Consider the following 17,861-nt stretch of genomic DNA (forward strand, 5'->3'; position numbering starts at 1 on the left):
GAAAAAGCCAAAACATATACAAAGTTGAAGAGCATTGAGGACCAAAAATTCCAAAAAGTTGTGCCAAATACGGCTAAGGTAATCGACTCCTGGGGTAAGAAAATCCTTAGTTTTTCGAAAAGTTCAAAGTTTTGTAAACAGAAAATTTATAAAAATGACCATATAATTGATATTCATGTCAACACCGAAGTGCTGACTACTGGGCTGGTGATACCCTCGGGTACGAAACGTCCACCAGCAGTGGCATCAACCCAGTGGTGTAAATAGTTATCAAAAGTACCAGGATTATAATTTCATACGCCAGACGCGCGTTTCGTCTACATAAGACTCATCAGTGACGCTCAGATCAAAATAGTGAAAAAGCCAAAACATATACAAAGTTGAAGAGCATTGAGGACCAAAAATTCCAAAAAGTTGTGCCAAATACGGCTAAGGTAATCAACTCCTGGGGTAAGAAAATCCTTAGTTTTTCGAAAAGTTCAAAGTTTTGTAAACAGAAAATTTATAAAAATGACCATATAATTGATATTCATGTCAACACCGAAGTGCTGACTACTGGGCTGGTGATACCCTCGGGGACGAAACGTCCACCAGCAGTGGCATCGACCCAGTGGTGTAAATAGTTATCAAAAGTACCAGGATTATAATTTCATACGCCAGACGCGCGTTTCGTCTACATAAGACTCATCAGTGACGCTCAGATCAAAATAGTGAAAAAGCCAAAACATATACAAAGTTGAAGAGCATTGAGGACCAAAAATTCCAAAAAGTTGTGCCAAATACGGCTAAGGTAATCAACTCCTGGGGTAAGAAAATCCTTAGTTTTTCGAAAAGTTCAAAGTTTTGTAAACAGAAAATTTATAAAAATGACCATATAATTGATATTCATGTCAACACCGAAGTGCTGACTACTGGGCTGGTGATACCCTCGGGGACGAAACGTCCACCAGCAGTGGCATCGACCCAGTGGTGTAAATAGTTATCAAAAGTACCAGGATTATAATTTCATACGCCAGACGCGCGTTTCGTCTACATAAGACTCATCAGTGACGCTCAGATCAAAATAGTGAAAAAGCCAAAACATATACAAAGTTGAAGAGCATTGAGGACCAAAAATTCCAAAAAGTTGTGCCAAATACGGCTAAGGTAATCGACTCCTGGGGTAAGAAAATCCTTAGTTTTTCGAAAAGTTCAAAGTTTTGTAAACAGAAAATTTATAAAAATGACCATATAATTGATATTCATGTCAACACCGAAGTGCTGACTACTGGGCTGGTGATACCCTCGGGTACGAAACGTCCACCAGCAGTGGCATCAACCCAGTGGTGTAAATAGTTATCAAAAGTACCAGGATTATAATTTCATACGCCAGACGCGCGTTTCGTCTACATAAGACTCATCAGTGACGCTCAGATCAAAATAGTGAAAAAGCCAAAACATATACAAAGTTGAAGAGCATTGAGGACCAAAAATTCCAAAAAGTTGTGCCAAATACGGCTAAGGTAATCGACTCCTGGGGTAAGAAAATCCTTAGTTTTTCGAAAAGTTCAAAGTTTTGTAAACAGAAAATTTATAAAAATGACCATATAATTGATATTCATGTCAACACCGAAGTGCTGACTACTGGGCTGGTGATACCCTCGGGGACGAAACGTCCACCAGCAGTGGCATCGACCCAGTGGTGTAAATAGTTATCAAAAGTACCAGGATTATAATTTCATACGCCAGACGCGCGTTTCGTCTACATAAGACTCATCAGTGACGCTCAGATCAAAATAGTGAAAAAGCCAAAACATATACAAAGTTGTTATAACTGTTTTTCACAAGTTATCTTTTATAAAATGGACCTCAACCGCATAACCACAATCTTTAACCTAAGGTTATCAATTGTCATCCACTGTTTATTGAAAACAGGTTGCTGGGTAGTCTAATTATGAGAACTACTGTGGCTGAGTAGTGTAATTATGAGAACTACTGTGGCTGAGTAGTCTAATTATGAGAACTACTGTATCACTAGCCTGTCAACACTGAGAATGTAACTTCCAACCCAGCATGTGGCAGGTTCCATCCATTTCCAATCTTAATTGACAAGGATTTTGAGTTTGCCTGCCAGAGGTCATTGCTTCTCTCGGGACACTTGGACTTCCTCCACCCCCAACAACAGACTGCCACGAAAAATTCAATAAAACTGAAAGTTGAATTTATTGAACACCCATGCAACTTTTAAATAATGATGTAAATGAGAAAATAAATACATTGTATCATAGACTGGTTTTAATAAAAAAAAATATTATCTGTTTTTTTGAAATGAAGGCAAACTATGATTGCAACCCTTAAAAATAAAATATTCTAATTGAAAAACTCAAAAATCATAAGAAAAGCACTGATAGATGTCTATTTTTATTTTAGAGTGTTTGGAATTTTTGTATTAATGTACTTACTGAATGTTATAACTTTGAGGATGTAAGTGTTTATACTGTACTCTGCTATAAGTGTTGATACTGATCAGTACTTGTGTCCATATTAAATGTTCCTACATAGCACTCTTATATCAATATTGACACTGATCAGTACTTGTGTCCAGACTGAATGTTCCTAACTAGCACTCTTATATCAGTATAGACACTGATCAGTACTTGAGTCCACACTGAATGTTCCTACATGGTTCTCTGATATAAGTATTGACACTGATCAGTACTTTTGTCCACACTGAATGGTCCAACATAGTACTCTTATATCAGTATTGACACTGATCAGTACTTGTGTCCAGACTGAATGTTCCTACTTGGTTCTCTGATATAAGTATTGACACTGATCAGTACTTGAGTCCACACTGAATGTTCCTACATGGTTCTCTTATATCAGTATTGACACTGATCAGTACTTGTGTCCAGACTGAATGTTCCTACATGGTTCTCTGATATAAGTATTGACACTGATCAGTACTTTTGTCCACACTGAATGGTCCTACATAGTACTCTTATATCAGTATTGACACTGATCAGTACTTGTGTCCAGACTGAATGTTCCTACTTGGTTCTCTGATATAAGTATTGACACTGATCAGTACTTGAGTCCACACTGAATGTTTAAACATGGTTCTCTTATATCAGTATTGACAATGATCAGTACTTGTGTCCAGATTGAATGTTCCTACATAGTACTCTGGTATAAGTGTTGACACAAATCAATACTTGTGTCCACACTGAATGTCCCTACATAGAACTCTGATATAAAAATTGACACTGATCAGTTTGTGTGTCCATACTGAAAGTTCCTACATAGTACTTTTGTATAAGTGTTGACACTGGTCAGTACTTGTGTCCTCACTGAATGTTCCTACAGAGTACCCTGATATAAGTGTTGACACTGATCAGTACCTGTGTCCCTACTGAATGTTTCTACATAGAACTCTGATAGAAGTGTTAACACTGTTAAGTGCTTGTGTCCAGAGTGAACGTTCCTACATAGTACTCTGATATAAGTGTTGACACTGATCAGTACTTGTGTCCATACTAAATGTTCCTACATAGCACTCTTATATCAGTATTGACACTGATCAGTACTTGTGTCTGTACTGAATGGTCCTCCACAGTACTCTGATATAAGTGTAAACACTGATCAGTACTTGTGTCCACACTGAATGTTCCTACATAAAACTCTGATATAAGTGTTGACACTGATCAGTACCTGTGTCCACACTGAATGTTTCTACATAGAACTCTGATATAAGTTTTAACACTGTTCAGTGCTTGTGTCCAGATTGAACGTTTCTACATAGTACTCTGACATTAGTTTTAACACTGTTCAGTGCTTTTGACCAGATTGAATGTTCCTACATAGTACTCCGATATAAGTGTAAACAATGATAAGTACTTGTGTCTGTACTGAATGGTCCTCCACAGTACTCTGATATAAGTGTAAACACTGATCAGTACTTGAGTCCACACTGAATGTTCCTACATAATACTCTGATATAAGTGTTGACACTGATCAGTACTGGTGTCCTAACTGAATGGTTCCCCAAAGTACTCTTAAAAGTGTTAACACTTATCAGTACTTGTGTCCACACTGAATGTTCCAACAAAGCACTCTTATATCAGTATTGACACTGATCAGTACTCGAGTCCACACTGAATGTTCCTACATGGTTCTCTGGTATAAGTATTGACACTGATCAGTACTTGTGTCCACACTGAATGTTCCTACATAGTACTCTGCTATAAAGTGTTGACACTGATCAGTACGTGTGTCCACACTGAATGTTCCTACATAACACTCTTATATCAGTATTGACACTGATCAGTACTTGAGTCCACACTGAATGTTCCTACATGGTTCTCTGATATAAGTATTGACACTGATCAGTGCTTGTGTCCACACTGAATGTTTCTACATAGTACTCTTATATCAGTATAGACACTGATCAGTACTTGTGTCCATACTGAATGGTCCTACATAGTACCCTGATATAAGTGTTAACACTGATCAGTACTTGTGTCCACACTGAATGTTCCTACATAGTACTCTGCTATAAGTGTTGACACTGATCAGTACGTGTGTCCACACTGAATTTTCCTATATAGTACCCTGGTATAAGTGTTGACACTGATCAGTATTTGTGTCCATACTGAATGTTACTATATAGCACTCTTATATCAGTATTGACACTGATCAGTACTTGAGTCCACACTGAATGTTCCAATATAGTACCCTGGTGTAAGTGTTGACACTGATCAGTACTTGTTTCTACACTGAATGTTTTAACAAAGTTCTCTGATATAAGTATTGATACTGATCAGTTTATGTGTCCATACTGAATGTTTCTACATAGTACTCTAATATAAGTGTTGATTCTGATCAGTACTTATGTCCACACTGAATGTTCCAACATAGTACCCTGATATAAGTGTTGACACTGAGCAGTACTTGTGTCCACACTGAATGTTCCTACATAGCACTCTTATATCAGTATTGACACTGATCAGTACTTGAGTCCACACTGAATTTTCCTTCATGGTTTTCTGATATAATTATTGACACTGATCAGTACTTTTGTCCACACTGAATGTTTCTACATAGAACTCTGATATAAGTGTTGATACTGATCAGTACTTGTGTCGACACTGAATGTCTCTACAAAGTAACTCTTATATCAGTATTGACACTGATCAGTACTTGTGTCCATACTGAATGGTCCTACATAGTACCCTGATATAAGTGTTGACTATGATCAGTGCTTGTTTCTACACTGAATGTTTCTACATAGTACTCTAATATAAGTGTTGACACTGATCAGTACGTGTGTTCACACTAAATGTTCCAATATAGTACCCTGGTATAAGTGTTGACACTGATCAGTACTTGTGTCCATACTGAATGTTCCTATATAGCACTCTTATATCAGTATTGACACTGATCAGTACTTGAGTCCACACTGAATGTTCCAATATAGTACTCTGATATAGGTGTTAATACTGATCAGTACTTGTGTCCACATTGAATGTTTCTGCATAGAACTCTGATTTACGTGTTAACACTGATCAGTACTTGTGTCCAGACTGAATGTTTCTACAAAGCACTCTTATATCAGTATTGACACTGATCAGTTATTGTGTTCACACTGCATGATCCTAAATAGCACGCTTTTATCAGTATTGACACTGATCAGTACTTGAGTCCTGACTAAACGTTTTTAAATAGTTTTCCGATATAAGTATTGACATTGATCAGAACTTGTGTCCACACTGAATGTTTCAACATAGTACTCTGATATAAGTATTGACACTGATCAGTACGTGTGTCCATACTGAATGTTTCTACATAGTACTCTAATATAAGTGTTGATTCTGATAAGTACTTGTGTCCACACTGAATGTTCCTACATAGCACTCTTATATCAATATTGACACTGATCAGTACTTGAGTCCACACTGAATGTTTCAACATAGTACTCTGATATAAGTGTTGACACTGAGTGATCAGTTCTTGTGTCCATACTGAATGTTCCTACATAGTACTCTTATATCAGTATTGAAACTAGTCAGTACTTGTGTCCACACTAAATATTCCTACATAGTACTCGGATATAGGTGTTGATACTGATCAGTACTTGTGTCCACACTGCAAGTTTCTACATAGCACTCTTATATCAGTATTGACACTGATCAGTACTTGAATCCACAGTGAATGTTCCTAAATAGTTCTCTGATATAAGTATTGAAACCGATCAGTCCTTGTGTCCACACTGAATGTTTCAACAAAGTACTCTGATTTCAGTGTTGACACTGAGTGATCAGTTCTTGTGTCCATACTGATTGTTCCTACATAGAACTCTGATATAAGTATTGACACTGATCAGTACTTGTTTCCACACTGAATGTTCCTACATAGCACTCTTATATCAGTATTGACACTGATCAGTACTTGTGTCCACATTGAATGGTCCTACATAGTACTCTTATATAAGTATTGACACTGTTCAGTACTTGTGTCCACACTGAATGTTCCAACATAGTACTCTGATATAGGTGTTGACACTGATCAGTACTTGTGTCCACACTGAATGTTCCTACAAAGTAACTCTTATATCAGTATTGACACTGATCAGTACTTATGTCCACACTGAATGTTCCTTCATAGTACCCTGATATAAGTGTTGACAATGATCATTACTTGTGTCCACACTGAATGTTCCAACATAGTACTCTGATATAAGTGTTGACACTGATCAGTACTTGTTTCTACACTGAATGTTCCTACATAGTACTCTGATATATGTGTTATCACTGATCAATATTTGTGTCCACACTGATTGGTTCTACATAGTACTCTGATATAGGTGTTAACACTGATCAGTACTTGTGTCCAAACTGAAACATTCAGTTTGGACACAAGTACTGATCAGTGTTAACACCTATATCAGAGTACTATGTAGAACCAATCAGTGTGGACACAAGTATTGATCAGTATCAACGCTATTACAAGAGTAACTATGTAGAAACATTCAGTTTGGACACAAGTACTGACCAGTGTTAACACCTATATCAGAGTACTATGTAGAACCAATCAGTGTGGACACAAATATTGATCAGTGATAACACATATATCAGAGTACTATGTAGGAACATTCAGTGTAGAAACAAGTACTGATCAGTGTCAACACTTATATCAGAGTACTATGTTGGAACATTCAGTGTGGACACAAGTAATGATCATTGTCAACACTTATATCAGGGTACTATGAAGTTACTCTGGTAATAGTGTTGATACTGATCAGTACTTGTGTCCACACTGAATGTTCCTACATAGTTCTCTGATGTAAGTGTTAAACTGATACTGAATATTCATACATAGTACTCAGGTATAAGTGTTTACACTGATCAGTACTTGTGTCCACACTGAATGTGTCTGCATATTGTTCATGTATAAGTGTTTACACTGATCATGATTTGTGTCCACACTGAATGTTCAGGCATAGTTACTCTGACATAAGTGTTGACACTGGTCAGTACTGAATGTTCCTACATTGTACGCTGATATAAATGTCGATACTGATCAATACTTGTGTACACACTGAATGCTCTATTATACTACTTCTATATACATATCGTTACTAATTTATATTTATGTTTGCACTGTATGCTACAACACTTTTTGGGGTTTCTATTAAAGTGTTTACTTCAATTTCGTTATGTTAAACCACTACCCCAGGTTAGAGGAAGTTTGGCACAACCAAACTATAGTGTAACCCCGCCACATTTTATACGATCCTGCATGTTCCTGTCCCAAGTCATTACAATTCAGTGGTTGTCGTTTTATTGCCGAGCCTGCGACTTTAGTTGCAGCAAGCTCGACATAGGTTTAGTGATCCGGCGGCGGCGTTCACTTTCTTCTTAAAAGCTTTATAATATAGAAGGTAGAAGATCTGGATGCTTCATACTTTGTATATACATGCCTTATGTTACGAGCTTCCACCTGGTCATGTCTGTTCCGGACCATATGAGTATTTGGACCATACGCGTATGGTCATGGCCATATGCGTATACTCATATGGTCAGACCATATGAGTAACTGTATTATACTCGTTTGGTTATTAACGGGCCGGACCATATGAGTATTTGAACCATATAGGTATTTTTTCAAATACTAGTATACAATAGAAATAAAACAATAAACTTTATCTTAATAACAAATGTGTTTACAAACAAATGTATTTGTTTTACATTTCAAAAGCTACATAAACATTAAATATTGATGCCAAAGTCAGTTGATCTTAGTTTTCATCGCTAATTGTATTCGTGTATGATTTTGTATACTTCGAATGACCTTCACACGGTACCATACATGTAGCTTTTCTGCGATTGCTTGTTTTGGGTTTTCAGGGTGTGCACTCTTGTTGGTGTATATCACATTCAATTGTTGTTCGATGTTAAAGCAGACGTGGAGTTAGAGGGTGCTTTCTTGTGGGAAAAAAATGGTTTCTGGTGGAGAGTTGTCTCAATGTAAATCATACCAAATCTTCTTATTTCATATTGACAAAAGTCTGCTTCCATGCTGCTACAATGATTGCTCTTTTTTTTTTACAATAAATGCAATGGTAACTACAATACAGCACTGTTTCTCCAATACCTGCACTGCCTATTAAACACACGCTTTGTGCTGCCTAAATCATCAGTCTATTGATTGATGACTTTTAAGTGTCAAAAGTCCAAATAATGTACTAGTATATGAAAAGTGTGTCGAGAACGACTTGCTGGGCTAGATATTACACATGCTTACTCACTAGTTTGCAAATCTTAATAATTAAATTAACATCTGTAATATCGCTATGCTTAAAACTTTGAAGAGTAAACGAGTCAAAATAGATCTGATTATTTTTATCAACTTTAATATATAAAGTTTTTTTTTTTTAAATTTATATAATGCCTAATTTAGAAAATGTTTATAGCATAATTTTATTTATATGTAATTCGCCTAAACAGTAGCCCATCAATGTTAGATCTGTAGTTTGCTTTCGTAAATTTTTAGTTCTTCCCTCGCCGGGATTAGAACTCGTGCTACTGAGATATCGTGACACCAAATCGCCTGCACTGTATACGACGCGCTAGACCATTTTGCAACCTAGGCTTCAATTTACTAGTATATAGATTCATTCACATAAATTTACAAAAAAAAGATACAGTGGTGTTAGAGATTTGCAAAAAAATCAAATCGCAGAGATTTCATAATTATGAAATTTGTTTCGGAATTTTTGTATTCTTCGTTGTTTTGTTTTTTTTGGCTAAAAAGTAGAGATTATATATAGTCACTATACAAACTGTGGGAAATGGCCTTTTTTATCTTAATTTCGCAGAGGTTTCATATTTATGGTTTTGTTTTTTGACATCTTCTTGTTTTTTGTTGTTGTTGTTGCTAAAATGTAGAGCTCACTGTTCAAACTGTGGGAAAAGTTCTTTTTTTCTTTTCTAAATTTCGCGCTCATATGGCGAGTGATTTCCAACTCCTGTGATCCACTTGTCTTTTAACAACAAAATTTGTTCTCACAGACAGGTGCCAGAACAAAATATATTGAATCCGTTTTGTAGATCATGTGCGAAATTGTGCGATTAAATGACTTTATAAACTAAACCAGGAAATGCATAAATCATTTTGTTATTTTGTAATACATTTAAATTCATTCACAATTCACCAAATTTTTACCTGATCTTCTAACATTCTATATTAATATCTACTTTAATATTTCATATCCCTTCTTCAATATCAGATTTTCTATTTTATATAGACAGTGCACCTGGTACGCTTACGGAATATAGAGTGCACTTTTACATTCTCTACTTTTCAACAGGTATTTTATAATACAAGTTAAAAAGATTAAGGGCTGGTTTAAACATTTCAAATGCAGATATGTGCGTCTATAAAGATTATTCTTCCATTTAGTCAATCAGTCATTTATCTTGTCAGAGCCCACGTTGTATTCACTTTCATCTTTTTCGACTCAAAATTCAGATCACTTATTTGTCAAATATGGATAACAAAAGCGGGATAAGTTGATATTCTATAAGTTACGGAGTGAATAATGAGGTTGACTTTAATATCAATTATAACCTCATTTTCACTCTAAATACTGCACGTGTGAAGTTCATAATATTGTAAGTGAGAATTTTACGACTCTGCGTTGTACAATGAAGTTTTAGTGTTGTCATAGTTTCCCTGTCTTTTCCTTCTACTATTCGGTATCTTGCAGATAATGAAACAATTTTCTGAATGAATTTTACACGCCAAGATGCACGATGTATTATCCTATTTTGTATTACAATCCAACAAGTGACACTTCTCCTATTTGTAAAGACAGATATTTGACTAATCGTAAATTGAATATTTAGTCTCACCTGTGAAAGTTTCGATATTGAATTTGTAAATCGTCTCTACATTAAATCTTTCAGGAGGTTTTATACATAAAATTGACATGCAACTTTTTAATGGCCGATTATTTGCTCTGCTGAAGCAGATAAATATCCGAACTCACTTACCATAGTACTAAATGACCAGTTGTTCACTTTGGTCAAGAGAACTTTATATCACTGTCACAAAATAGCAGCTACTGATGTTTTTACGAAGACTGCTAATATTGGACTTTCAACTTTATTCTGTGGCAGTGCAAAATTATGTAAATTACTACAGTACTGAACCGCTTATAACTTTCTACGCTGTTGTGGTCAGTCAATCCAGAACTAATTTGTAGTCACTTTATACAGAACTAAATTATAGCCACTTAATACAGAACTAAATTATATAGCCACTTAATTAATACAGAACTAAATTGTAGCCACTCAGAACAAAACCAAATTGTAGCCACGTAATACAGAACTAAATTGTAGCCACTCAATACAGAAATCAGGACGCGCGTTTCGTCTACATAAGACTCACCAGTGACGCTCAGATCAAAATAGTTATAAAGCCAAACAAGTACAAAGTTGAAGAGCATTGAGGTACAACATTCCCAAAAGTTGTGCCAAATACGGCTTATGTAATCTATGCCTTGGATACGAAAATAGAACATTTAAATTGTAGCAACTTATACAAAACTAAATTGTAGCCACTTAATACAGAACTAATTTGTAGTCACTGTAAACAGAACTATAACTTCAAGTCTTGTAAGTCCGTCAACAAATTATAGCCTGGCCCACTCAATACAAAACTATAATTTGTAGTAACTGAAAACAGAACTAACTTGTAAGTCTGTCAACAAATTATAGCCTGGCCCACTCAATACAAAACTATAATTTGTAGTAACTGAAAACAGAACTAACTTGTAAGTCTGCCAATAAATTATAGCCTAGCCCACTCATTACAAAACTATAATTTGTAGTCACTGAAAACATAACTAACTTGTAAGTCCGTCAACAAATTATAGCCTAGCCCACTCAATACAAAACTATATTTTTTAGTCACTGAAAACAGAACTAACTTGTAAGTCCGTCAATAAATTATAGCCTGGCCCACTCAATACAAAACTATATTTTGTAGTCACTGAAAACAGAACTAACTTGTAAGTCCGTCAACAAATTATAGCCTGTCCCATGCACTCAATACAAAACTATAATTTGTAGTCACTGAAAACAGAACTAACTTGTAAGTCCGTCAACAAATTATAGCCTGGCCCACTCAATACAAAACTATAATTTGTAGTCACTGAAAACAGAACTAACTTGTAAGTCTGTCAACAAATTATAGCCTGTCCAATGCACTCAATACAAAACTATATTTTGTAGTCACTGAAAACAGAACTAACTTGTAAGTCCGTCAACAAATTATAGCCTAGCCCACTCAATACAAAACTATATTTTTTAGTCACTGAAAACAGAACTAACTTGTAAGTCCGTCAATAAATTATAGCCTGGCCCACTCAATGCAAAACTATAATTTGTAGTCACTGAAAACAGAACTAACTTGTAAGTCCGTCAACAAATTATAGCCTAGCCCACTCAATACAAAACTATATTTTGTAGTCACTGAAAACATAACTAACTTGTAAGTCCGTCAACAAATTATAGCCTAGCCCACTCAATACAAAACTATATTTTTTAGTCACTGAAAACAGAACTAACTTGTAAGTCCGTCAACAAATTATAGCCTGTCCAATGCACTCAATACAAAACTATAATTTGTAGTCACTGAAAACAGAACTAACTTGTAAGTCCGTCAACAAATTATAGCCTAGCCCACTCAATACAAAACTATAATTTTTAGTCACTGAAAACAGAACTAACTTGTAAGTCCGTCAATAAATTATAGCCTGGCCCACTCAATACAAAACTATAATTTGTAGTCACTGAAAACAGAACTAACTTGTAAGTCTGTCAACAAATTGTAGCCTGGCCCACTCAATACAAAACTATAATTTGTAGTCACTGAAAACAGAACTAACTTGTAAGTCCGTCAATAAATTATAGCCTGGCCCACTCAATACAAAACTATAATTTGTAGTCACTGAAAACAGAACTAACTTGTAAGTCTGTCAATAAATTATAGCCTGGCCCACTCAATACAAAACTATAATTTGTAGTCACTGAAAACAGAACTAACTTGTAAGTCTGTCAACAAATTATAGCCTGGCCCACTCAATACAAAACTATAATTTGTAGTCACTGAAAACAGAACTAACTTGTAAGTCTGTCAACAAATTATAGCCTGTCCAATGCACTCAATACAAAACTATAATTTGTAGTCACTGAAAACAGAACTAACTTGTAAGTCTGTCAACAAATTATAGCCTGGCCCACTCAATACAAAACTATAATTTTTAGTCACTGAAAACAGAACTAACTTGTAAGTCCGTCAATAAATTATAGCCTGGCCCACTCAATACAAAACTATAATTTGTAGTCACTGAAAACAGAACTAACTTGTAAGTCTGTCAATAAATTATAGCCTGGCCCACTCAATACAAAACTATAATTTGTAGTCACTGAAAACAGAACTAACTTGTAAGTCTGTCAACAAATTATAGCCTGTCCAATGCACTCAATACAAAACTATAATTTGTAGTCACTGAAAACAGAACTAACTTGTAAGTCTGTCAACAAATTATAGCCTAGCCCACTCAATACAAAACTATAATTTGTAGTCACTGAAAACAGAACTAACTTGTAAGTCTGTCAACAAATTATAGCCTGGCCCACTCAATACAAAACTATAATTTGTAGTCACTGAAAACAGAACTAACTTGTAAGTCCGTTAATAAATTATAGCCTGGCCCACTCAATACAAAACTATAATTTGTAGTCACTGAAAACAGAACTAACTTGTAAGTCTGTCAATAAATTATAGCCTGGCCCACTCAATACAAAACTATAATTTGTAGTCACTGAAAACAGAACTAACTTGTAAGTCTGTCAACAAATTATAGCCTGTCCAATGCACTCAATACAAAACTATAATTTGTAGTCACTGAAAACAGAACTAACTTGTAAGTCCGTCAACAAATTATAGCCTGTCCCATGCACTCAATACAAAACTATAATTTGTAGTCACTGAAAACAGAACTAACTTGTAAGTCTGTCAACAAATTATAGCCTAGCCCACTCAATACAAAACTATAATTTGTAGTCACTGAAAACAGAACTAACTTGTAAGTCTGTCAACAAATTATAGCCTGTCCAATGCACTCAATACAAAACTATAATTTGTAGTCACTGAAAACAGAACTAACTTGTAAGTCTGTCAACAAATTATAGCCTAGCCCACTCAATACAAAACTATAATTTGTAGTCACTGAAAACAGAACTAACTTGTAAGTCTGTCAACAAATTATAGCCTAGCCCACTCAATACAAAACTATAATTTGTAGTCACTGAAAACAGAACTAACTTGTAAGTCTGTCAACAAATTATAGCCTGTCCAATGCACTCAATACAAAACTATAATTTGTAGTCACTGAAAACAGAACTAACTTGTAAGTCTGTCAACAAATTATAGCCTAGCCCACTCAATACAAAACTATAATTTGTAGTCACTGAAAACAGAACTAACTTGTAAGTCCGTCAACAAATTATAGCCTGTCCCATGCACTCAATACAAAACTATAATTTGTAGTCACTGAAAACAGAACTAACTTGTAAGTCTGTCAACAAATTATAGCCTAGCCCACTCAATACAAAACTATAATTTGTAGTCACTGAAAACAGAACTAACTTGTAAGTCTGTCAATAAATTGTAGCCAATCAATGTACAACAAAATTGACATTTGTAGTCACTTAATAGACAACTAATTGTTTACATTTGTAATTTCTGTGCCTTTTTATAAATGACTATGTGGTTTGGGCTTTGCTCATTGTTGAAGGCTGTACGGTGAACTAAAGTTGTTAGTTTCTGTATCATGTTGGTCTCTTGTGAAGAGTTGTCTCATTGGCAATAATAATAAATTCTTATAGACTGATGAAATGGTGTACATAACTCTTTCACATTAATTAATAAATAGTAAATTATTATAAATTTTGATTAACAAAGGAACTATATGCAAACTTGTGTATATCTAAAATAAAGAAACTGTTCGACTTTATTTTTTTTCTTAATTAAAGAGCAAATAACGTGTAAAAAGTTGTCAGAAAAGCATAGACTTAGTTTCGTGATATGTCTTCAACTTAGAATTCTGCACAATCTCAAAATCTGGAGTGACTGCACATAGATACGACATGGCTACGTCAACAAAAGTATTGCAGTCTCTACATATGCACTAATTTTCCGAGTGTTCCTTGTCACAGAAAATGAAAGTAAATATTCTTTTAACCATCTGTTTGTTTTATCTGATTTTATGTACCAGAACGTTTTAGTGCACTAATATTCAGCATTGTCCTAGTGTGGACAAAAGTTGCTAATAAAATCTTCATGCTTTATCAGGAAAAACTTAAGTTAGTTCCAAATATGCGCCTTTCAGTTCTGCGTATCTACACGTTTGCGTCCATTCCACATTATCACCACTTGTTCTCAACTATTGGTATCATATGCACGAAAAAAATAATATAACGGTTGCGTCAATTTATCCTCCATGGCTTGTATGAGGGGGGCTAGGAGGGGTACTGATCCCGAAATCCCGAGTTCCAGAATTTAAATAAATTTAAATCCCGTCATCCCGAAATTCGAAAAAGGAATTCCCGGATCCCGAAAGGGTAAATCCCGAAATCCTGAGCTTTACAACAGCCGATCCCGATAAAGGTCCTATCCCCCTCTTGTATACATATACAGTTTACTATCAGATAGTATAGTTGATTAAATGCTGGAATTTGTAACTAATGACACGACTGAGCTCTCCTCTAGTAAAATACTGATACTCTGCATCAGTATGAGTATTTACGTCACCATGCCTAACCAACTTGGCAAAACAAATGCTTTGGTGATGGTAGCTAGCAAAACCTCGTTCACGTCGTAGACGGGCATTCTTTTTAACAAAATCAACACGCATAGAAGTAAAATTAATTCTCTTATTATATTTCTCACAAGATTCTTATAGCAAAGATAGCATTTTCTAGTAACAGTGCCATTGTTTAGCAGAAAAAAGGAGTCACATTAGTGATATGTAATATTTCTTCCTATTTTGAATATAAACGCTTAAAATTACTTTTTACGATTCCAAAAATAATTAACGACTATATATAAGTAAGTAAGTAAGTAAATTATTTATTATAGTGACATGTGTAAATTATGTACAGATTATAAACATATAATATATGATAAATAGTAATACACCCGGCCCAATGGACCTATAAGTCACCTCAAATAAAGTAAAACAATTATTAAACAATTATATCACGTTCTAATCTTTCGTTGACGTAAAAAAAATCAAAAATATATAGACATAAAAATATTTGTAAAAAAAAAATTAAGCTTTAAATATTTAAAAAAAATAAATTAAGTGTTATATAACAACTGACGTCTGATATGAAATGCACGAACTATATATTTTGCTAATTTTCTTATGTGGAAAGACATTAAAATGTTCAATTTGTCAGCATGATTCAAATCTGTGAAATTTTCCTCAATTAAAAGTTTACCAAAAAAGTTAACTCGACATTCAATATACAATGGACAATCAAACATGAAATGGAACTCAGTTTCAGTTTCTTGGTTTTTACAAAATATACATAGTCTTTCTTTCACACTTTCGTTTGAGTATCTACCAGTTTCAACTCTTAATGGTAAAATTCCACTTCTAAATTGCGCTAAGTGTGACCGCTCAATTTTATTCAAGTTCAAATTCACGTAATTATCAGTTTCAAAGACTGTTTTAAAGTTCCTATGCTATATGTTCGTAATTTTGAAACGTCTTGGGCGGAATTCCTCCAGATATCTGAATACAGACGAAAAATGTTAGTTTCAACCAAAGATAAATCGACCTCTGATTTCAGTTCGTAAAAATGTCCTAGTTCAAGCTGGTCTAGTATATCCTTTACTTCGCTACACCAGTTACTTTGACAACGATCATAGTCAATATTGAATGCTCATTTGGTGATGCGGTTGTTGTCAAATCGAATGAGTCTATTCCAGTATCTCACCATATTGATCCAACGCCGATACTGACTCGGGATCCAGCCGATATCTCCGTGTATAGCAAGGATAGGTGCAAATCTGTGTACTCCTAAATAGTAACGAATAGCCCTGTTCTGAATATTGTCTATTGACTGATATTTTCGGTATCCCCATACACCAGACGAGTAATCAAGTATAGGAACAATACATGAGTTGAATAATTTTTCATATGATTTATATCCAAAGTCCTTCATATTATGGATTTTAGCAATTATATTCCCAAGCGCTCGTCCGCCACTTTTCGCAAGAAGATTCACATTTGACAAAAAACTGCCGTTGTAGCTAACTGTTATACCTAAGTATTTGTACTCGTTAACTAATTCCAACTGGTTCCTGACCACGGTGAAATTAAACTCAGTTTATATATATGTTACAGGCATTTTATAAAACCCCGTACATTAGAATTAATTATACTTGGCGCAAATAATACGTTTCAAAAAGAACAGTTGTCTAAACTGTTAGAACTTATTTTTATAATTTTCCTACTTTTTAAGTCATGTGATATTTGAATGAAATAAATAATAGAAATAATAATAATTGTTTGTCTATGCATTATTTATTATTTTAATTTATCAATTTGAACTATTTTTTTTTTTTGTAAATGAGAAATCTTTTTAAATTGATCGAGAGAAAAAACCTCCAGTAAATATAGTGTTCATATATATATATAGATGTGAATTATTTGGAAAAAGTCTAATAAACCAACTTTCCATGGCTGGGTAATGATTGTTTGCATGTACATTTTTGTTATGTTATTGCATAATGTACAATCAATAGAAAATTTTTATTTACCAAATTAGGGCCCCAGGAGGGCATATCATACAGACAATATTATTATAAACAATAACATATGCAATACACACACAATAAAAGATATGTAACAAGTGTTATAAAAATTATTAAATAAGATAATATACCACAGAAAATACACTCAACAAAATAGTAGCAATGTATTATTATTCAATGAATACTATGTTCAAATTGACTCAAATGCACCCGGTAAGTGTATTTTCACTTTGAAAAGACAAACATGAGGCATTAGTAGTTTGTGCGGAGAAATGTCAATATAAAAAATACAAAAAGAACCCAATAAAAAACAAGACAATTAAGCACTCCCACATTTGACTATGAGGTACGAGTATACTGCAAATAACCAAGTATATTTAATAAAGGATATTTAATATGACTTATCTGCAGAAAGCACCAATTGCAAGTGTCGGTGCTTAAGGGAAGTCCCTACTTGTACTTAATGCAGATGAGTCAAACTCCTAAAT

This window comes from Mytilus trossulus, chromosome 1, assembly GCF_036588685.1.
Source record: "Mytilus trossulus isolate FHL-02 chromosome 1, PNRI_Mtr1.1.1.hap1, whole genome shotgun sequence".
NCBI classification, from domain to species: domain Eukaryota; kingdom Metazoa; phylum Mollusca; class Bivalvia; order Mytilida; family Mytilidae; genus Mytilus; species Mytilus trossulus.